Here is an 8,855-nt window from a genome sequence, read left to right as displayed (position 1 = left end):
TTAAGAGCTAGTCGGTGCGCGGGTAAAGTTGCACACTTCTGCAGGGTTGTCTCGAAAAAAGCTGTGTCCACGGTTACGGGTTTTATTTAGGTGATCACAGACAATACGAACTCCAATCGTAAAATCCTAACAATGTGCGTTAAGGCTTCCTCAAAGGCCGAGCGCGCTCTCCTAGTTGATAGGTTCAGCTGATGACATCCGCGGATTCATGACGATCAGCAGAGCTTTTAAATGATCTGAATAGACGAGCTTTGGCTCCTCCCCCTTTATTTTACAAAGGGAAAAATTGATTTGCGCAAAATAGCTCACATAAAGCCTTCCGCATACTGGGTTTTGTTAATAGGTTGCAATTGCCTTGCTGAAACCCGTACTCAACTTGCATGCTTTATTTCGACGAGTTGCTCCAACAAACGACTTGAGATCGACGAGCAGCTGATCTCAGGGTAGTCAAACTGAAGTGGGGCCAGGAACATAACGGGCGAACCACCATAGATTCCAGGCTACCACCTGGGAATCTAAGCTACTCGTCGACAAGCCGACCTCAGAAATCTTCATTTGCTGAAGCAATCATTCCAAGAAAGCATGCAAAGTTGAGCACAGTGGACTCAGCAAGACTTAGTACAACCTATTAGCAAAGCGGGTATGCAAGGCTTTATGTGGAGCTTATTTTATGTAGCGCTTTTCCTTTAAAACAAGAGGGAGCAAAAGCTCGTCTATTCGCATCATTTTTAAAAGGGATAAGAGAGCGATATTTAGCTCTACCCCATCATCATATTGAATCCACCGATCTTCATCATCAGCTGAATCCTATCGTCTTAGGGAGCACCAAGTCATACTCCCGAGAGGGAACTTTACCATTGATTCCAAGTTTCACATCAGTCTATGTTGTCTATGATCGTTTAATTCATCACCAAGTTGTCCGTGAATCGTGACACGGCTGTGGATTTAACCCTGCAGGGGTGCAATAACTTTACCCACACTGCCGCCGACCAACTCTACTGTTAACATTAGCACACTTCCTTGGTGGTCACAGAGGTGGTTTCATCAAAACCTTCTCAACTTCTCTTATTCCATGAGTCAAACTAACCCGGGGAGCTCCGCCGACTCAGGTAGCCATTCTCCGAGGCGGTCCCAGCCATTATGCGTAGGGATCCAGTTCAATGCTCCACATCCTTCACCCCTCGCCACGCCCGTATGATGCACCTTTGAACCTTTTCACGCTTCGCTTGCGTGCAATGCCAAATGGAACTCGCAAACTAGTCTGACTCATGGTAAGCTTAGAAAGTTAGGCTGGCGGGGTTCGTGATGTCCTGTGGTCACGCCTCAGTCTTGGTTCAAGGCGAGAACCTCAGTCCTAGTATCGAAGTAGAACGACCAAATCACCACATACCCATGTGCGCTCATCCAAGCCTTTTTAAACATGTTTATTAATATCAATGATCTTACTGACGTCATCCTGGCCATACTAGGTTCATTCGCAGCTCTGATTCATCAACCGGATGGATCAGATCCCGGGCCACCATACGCGACGTTTTGGCCGCTTTCGTCGGGCTAGGTGGCCTCAAAAACGAGAAAAAAAAAGTTTTGACATGCACCACGGAGGGACCAAAATCGTCGGCCATGGTACACCAGCAACCACGGCGCGACTTCAACTTCATCGGCCATGGCAACTTTTCTTGTAGTGACGCCTTCGCCATGCAGAATGCCAAATGGAGCTCGCAAACTAATTGACTCATGGGTAAGCTAGACAAGTTCGGGCCAAGGGGTTCCCATGGGCCCCGTGTGGCTGTACGCTCAGTCTTGGTTCCGAAGGCGAGAACTCAGGTCCTAGTATCGGCGAGAACGAGTCAAATCACCACATCCCCATGTGGCAGCCCATCCAAGCCTTTAAGCATGTTTAATTAGCATCACTAATCTTACCATGTCATCCTGCCATACTAGGTTCATTCGCAGCTCTGATTCATCAACCGGATGGATCAGAATTCGTCAACTAAGCATGGCTAAGCATATTCGATACAACGGCTCTAGCGATGCACACAAGCTCAAACCTAGTCTTGCTGGGAGCAGTGGATCAGAGTATTTAGGCTACAAGGATGGTAAATGCAACACATAGGATAACTATACCTGCCGATAAAACATATTGGAAAGCGTATGCAATATGTAGGAACCAGAAGTAAAAGCATTTCAAAATCATAATGTGAACCAGGCTAGGGCTTGCCTTTGTCCCTGACAAACCAATATGGATCTTCGGAGATCCCATGCTTGACTTGTTCGTCGGTGGACAAACATTGATCTTCGGTGTTGGCGATCTTCAGCGTCTCAGCACTTGCTCTATCGATCGTGAAGAAGCAAACACCAGAAAGGTAGGAAAACAATCAACACATGGCATCGATGCAATGCGCATACAAGTATGATGAGATGACATGTTAATTAGGTACTGAAATAACCCTAAGACATCATCAAATTAATTGAGGTTCGACGGAATTAGGGTTAGCGATTCCGGAACCTCAGAGGGGTTGATTTAGTTCTTCTAAAACAACTAGGGTTCAAAGTTGGTTAACAATGCATGATTTTGTAACCAAATTGTAGATCTCATTTTTCTGAAAATTTTGATATATTATACATATTTTTCTGATTTAAAATGAATTACTTATGAATTTTACAAGTTTTATTCATTTTAAATCATTTCTGAAAATTCTAGAAATTAATAAAAACCTGACAGACATGGCCCACTGTCATAGTTTTAATCATTTTCACAAAAATATTTACGAAAACATTAAAAACCTGACGATAGGCCCCACCTGTCATGGATTTTTCAATTTACAGAAAATATAAAATAAAAAGGAAAAACAGGGGCGGGTCCCACCGGGGTCAACGCCGGTGGTCAACTCCGGCGGACCTCGCCGGTGACCACACAGAGGCGGCGCTAGAGCGCGCCCCTGGACGCGTCGAGGCGCGCGTTCGGCACGCACGGACGGGGGCGACTACCTGGTGGCGGCGCCACCCCGTAAGGGTCGCCGGAGCGACGCCGGCGGTGATGACAGGTGGCGGCGCGGCCAGGTGCACGTCGCGGTGACGGTACAGGGGGAGAGGGAGAGGGCCGAGAGCACCGGCAGAAGCAGAAGCTCACCGCGGAGCTCGAGGAGGTGACAGCAAGGCTCGGGGCGGCCCGTGGCGCCGGCGTTGAGCCAATCTCTGGCCGCCGGACGCGGAGAAGAAAGGCGTGGAGGCGGCGATTCAAGGCGTCCCGCGTCGATTCCTTCAGCAGGGTGGTAGAGGAGGACGAGGCGGTCCCGGAGGTAGCCTCGCCGGAGCTCGGGGTGTCCTGGAACGGCGACGATTTGAGGTGGCCGGCGGCTACTGCGGCTAGGGTTTCGAACTCGGGGCGAGGGAGAGCGAGGAGGAGAAGGGGATTGGGCGGTCTAGGGTTCACTGGCGGCGGCGGAGGGCTTTATAGCCGGCCGGGGGCGGCGGCGAGCATCTCCACGGCGAGGAGAAGGATCGGGCGGCGGTGGAGGCGCCACAGAGCTGCTTGGAGGCGCGGGGAAGACAATCTTTTTGCGCAAAACCCCCTGGAGTTTTTCTGGGCCGAGGTGGGTTACTGGCTGGGCTGCAGGTGGGCTTGTTGGGCTGCGTAGAAAGAGGGGAAAGGAGAGAGAGAAGTTGGGCTGCTGCCCAATAAAGGAGAGGGAGGTTTTTCTCTCTTTTGCAAATTCTATTTTTATTTTTGTTTCCAAACTCTTTTTGATATTTGAAATCTGTTTGAAATATTGAAACATATGAAAAGAGAGGGAGATTCAAACAACACTTAGGGTTTTCAAACATATCTCTTCAATGCATTTTTCTTAGGAAAATATCATGATGCTCATGAAATGATGCACAATCAAACCCTAATCTAGGTTTAGCAAAACAGGGATGTTACAGATCTATCCCCCTTAAAAGAATCTCGTCCCGAGATTCCAAGGTAGGAATAGAGAAAGTAACAAGAACTACACCGGTCTTCAACGATCTTGTCGATACCACGACGGTCTTCCTTCTTGAAGAGGTTGATACACGACACCGTGAAGAAGTTTATCCACAACACCATGAAGAGATCTTCATTTTTCTTTCTTCACTCTAAAGGAAAGAGGGAATGACACTAGATGGTGGATCTTCACAACGATCGAGTATCTCATGGTCAACTCATGGAAGGAGTGTTTAAAAACAACTCTTGAGCTAACAAACATGAAACATGTCAAGGTAACGGAGGAGACGAAAGAAGTTTCAAATTTTGGTAGACAATTGCTCCACACTTGACAAGATTACGAAGGGACAAGGTAGCGAGGAGTTAAACTGCCTTTGATACCATAACGAGGCACTCTTAGTGAGGGAAACTCGTAGAAACGCGAATGATTATCCAACGAGAGTAACTTTGCACTTCAAACTCATAGTCACTCTTTTGGTATGGGTATATGAAACGATTGTTGTCTCTTCAAAAGGCTAGGGGCCTAGAGGACTGACGAATTCACACAACGTGTGAATTGATTAGAACTTCGGGTACAAACCAAAGGAAGGGGAAGAACACTGGCTACTAAAGGGCCAAGCTTTATGATATTACTTCATGGTACTTGAACGAATAGACAACGGAGATTTGGCACCATAAGAAAAGATACTTCTCCGGGCTTTGAACTTTGAGTAGAACAAAAGGATTTTCATTCGGTTAAAGCTTGCTCAAAAGTATTGGGGTCACATATGGCTGACGAATTCACACAACGTGTGAATTTAAGAGAGCTTTCAAGTAAAAATCCAAAGGAAGGGGAAAAAATTATCGAACGACGTAGCAAGGATCACCTGGGAGTGAATTTTCTCCTGATGGAGTTGTTGTCACGGGATAAAGGGTTTCGAATGATTGACCGAGAGACATTTAGCAACTGTGCTTCTAATGTTCTCCTTGATGTTCTAGAAACCAATATCAGGCGATTAAGAAGCCTTCAATAAGTTATCAAGTGAAGGTTAGACTTTAGGATTGAAAAGACATCATAAGGGTAACTCATAGAGTAAGTCGCACAAGATCCTTATGGAGAGTGGTTGTTCTTGTTGTTTCAAGAGATTATGACACTAGACCTTCCGACTAATTGTGTTAACCACGACATCAATCTTGCCGGGATTACAAAGAGACATGTGCCAACAATCCTTAAGAAACACCAACCATCATTGCTGCTTGAGATTCAGCTTAGGTTATGTGTAAAGATATTTCAGACTCAGAATGTACAAATAGAAATTACAACAGCTACCACCAAGGTAAAGCTGCTAGATTCTCAAGACATAGACTATAATGTCAAGCTCCAAAAGATTGAGCTAGATTGCGTAAAACCATGTGGTTGCGACTGTCAAAGGCAATTGTGTGCACATGAACTTCTTGCAATATAACACAATTGAGTCCTGGTGGGTACATCAAAGAAGATATCAAAGCGATTAAGCTTCTTCTCTTTCTTGAACAAACCAGTCAATGGCTTAGTGTGCATAAAGGAACTTTTCAAGCAAATGGAGGTAGCAACCTGCCATCTCAAGAATATTCCGCACATGCATGACTGACTTGCGATGATTCCCGGGGAAAGCAAAGGAAACTCTACTCGGATACACAGCGACACCTTTCAACAAATGCACGTGAACCAGAGAAGGTCACTTCCAACATCCAGAACACATACTTCGTGGTAACACAAAGATGGTTCTTAAAAGATTCCAACATTAGTGCCAATTGTTCAATATGAACCTCTTTAGACATGGAGAAAAGAAGAATGTCATCGATGGGCTCAACAACAAACTTATCAAGATGCTCCAACAAGATGGACTCATATGTTGCATGAACGAGGCAAAAGTATTGGTCAGACCAAAGGACGTGAAGATGTACTCAAGCGAAACACCATGAGTATAAACATCATAAAGATAGTCCTCGGAACTGAGTTTGATTTGACGATAGCCCAAACTCAAATCAAAGATTGGGAAGATAGCATATCCACAAAGGAGATACTTCTTGACTTCAACACGGTCAAAACTAGACATCCATTTAAGAAGAAACAAGTCTGATAGAGCTTTTGTCTTTCAACTCTCCAAGTTGTTGTTTAAGCTCAATCAACTAGTCCAGGGTATCCAGTACGATTTGTTGGAGAAGTAGCGGTTCAGAGAACCAGCTTACTCACGAACTTGACAACACGGGCATGTGTCAACATGGTGATACTTCTAGAAAGACATCCAGAATATCACGAACCACCGATATGTTACTGAGTTCGAGAGGGAACTTGCTTTACAAAGCAAAGGATGTGGTCTTGAGAGCTTCGGCGTGAACCTAACTCTTTGACCGAAGAAGGTGCACATGAACAACGGACTTGGGAGCACAGTCAAACTTCGCTTAGTGATTGGTTAAACAACATGCTAAGGATGACACAAACATCCCTGTATTTCAAAGCAATGAGATTTGCTAAGAATCTCGGATGGACACATCAATACATACACCCCAACATTCCCAAGCACGGACAACTCGGAGGATGGGTGAGTAAAGATATGTAAGAGCATCACTTCATCAGTAAGGCCATGAGACTTAGCACGACCTATAGATATATAAGAGTGTGATACTCTGAGGTAGAACAGAACAGAAAGTGCATAAACCTCATATTCTGTGGATCACAACACTTTGATCTGGTCCTAGAAATGGATGAGGTACAGGAGTTTGTTTCTCCTGATATATCGAAGTGAAATGTATTGGAAGACCACATGTGTAACATGCACTAGAAGATTCCAATGCACAATTATCACATGGCTGCTAACTAGCAGACAAAGGTCGGAAAACAGCTAAGAGGAGGAACATGAACAGGATCGGAAATCCTGAGATGTAGATGCACAAGATAGCATTCTTGCGAAACTCATGCTATCAAGAGAGGTGTGGCAGAGTCACGTACCTAGATGTGAGACTCACAAAGAGCAATCTTATCGTGGTTCATTTGGTTCCATGAAAGAACCACTGCCAAAAGCTAGTGATAGGGAATGAACTTTTATTGCCGCAATTGAATCACGACTACAACCAAAAGCTTGAAGGCTAGATTAATTTCGAAGTTAGCCATCCGGATATATGGTTTGACATGGACAACATGGGTCAACGGAATGGATCTTGGGTTAAAGGTCAGCATCATGTACTGAGGTTCAAAAGAACCCAACCCAATCCGGGACCTTTGGTTCAAGTCCAAGGTTTAAAAGACAGAGGAAGGAGTAACTACTATCTGAGTGACACAGAGGACACTACGAGGTAGTAATCATGGTGTAACTTCAAGAAGCCATAGCTAGCTTCAAAAGTGTCCAAGAAAAAGGAAAGGAGGCATCCATGGTGAAAGGAAACCTCGAAGCCTAGAACAAGATGATGTGCAACCCAAGGAATAGAGAGATCGTGATGGAAGGAAATCTCTCGATTGAAACGAAACAAAGAGAGAACAAAGAACACACGACTCTAGAAAACTCAACACTAGGTCAACTGGTTAAGAAACGACCTGCCCTTGAGGCACCTAAGTTTTGAAAGACCAGAAGAGATGGTAAAACTTTTTTCAAATCAACACAAGGTAAGCTGACTCTGAATTAGAGCGATACCAGATAAGGAGTAAAAAGATTCCTAATCAGATTTTCGCAAATACTTTTAGCTTTCAAATAGTTTTCACAATCTCTAGACTCAACATCGACCAATAGAAAGGGTTTCCTACAGGCAGTCCTGCTCTGATACCGAAACCTGTCGGCCACCCCGGGGGTCGTAGGCTAGACAAACCCAGATCACCATCTGGCATAAGCCTAACCTAGATATCTAGGGCCTACAGGGTGAGAATCTGTAACACAATAGTGACTCTACGACTCAAAGAGTAATACAAGCTCATAGCTGAGCAAAGAACCAAAGTATTACAAGCAGAGGTCACTGACCTGACAATTCATCAATCAACGGAAGCGAAGTTATGCTATTCTAGATAGCAGGATAGCAAAAGGCCTAAGAGGCCATGAGCATAACGGCGACATCCCAGCCCATAGATTCCAGGCTGCCACCTGGGAATCCCAAGCTACTCGTCGATGTCGACCTAGAAACCTTCATTTGTTGGAGCGACTTCATCTGAAATAAAGCATGCAAAGCTGAGTACAGGGACTCAGCAAGACTTAGTACAACCTTTTAGCAAAGCTGGTATGCGAGGCTTTATGTGGAGCTTATTTTGCAGAAAGCCAGTTTTCTTTGTAAAACAAGAGGGAGCAGAAGCTCGTCTATTCAGATCATTTTAAAAAGGGATAAGAGAGCGATATCTCTAGCTCTACTGATCATCATATTGAATCCACCGAAATCTTCATCATATGCTGAACCTATCAACTAGGAGCACCCCCTCGATACCCTGAGGAGGGATCCTTATCACACATTGATTCCAAGTTTTACGATTAGGTTCATGTTGTCTATGATCACGTAATCCATCACCAAGTCGTCCATAACCGTGGACACGGCTTTTCGAAAAGATTTACCCTGCGAGGGTGTACAACTTTACCCACACGCGCCGACCGACTCTTAACTCCACATGATTAACACACTTCCTTGGTGTGCCGGCAGAGGGTGGTCGACCAAAACCTTTCCCTTGCTTCGCCTATTCCATGAGTCAATCTAACTGGGGAGCTCCATCATCGTAGGTAGCCATTCTCCGAGGCGGTCCCGGTCATTGTGTGCAGGGGATCCAGTTCAATGCCTCCAGCATCCTTCACCCTAGCCACATCCCTGTATGATGCACCTTTGAAAACCTTTTCCACGCCTTCGCCATGCAGAATGCCAAATGGAACTCGCAAACTAATTGACTCATGGGTAAGCTAGA

This window comes from Lolium rigidum, chromosome 7 (genome assembly GCF_022539505.1).
Source record: "Lolium rigidum isolate FL_2022 chromosome 7, APGP_CSIRO_Lrig_0.1, whole genome shotgun sequence".
Lineage (NCBI taxonomy): Eukaryota > Viridiplantae > Streptophyta > Magnoliopsida > Poales > Poaceae > Lolium > Lolium rigidum.
Note: the sequence above shows the minus strand (reverse complement) of the source record.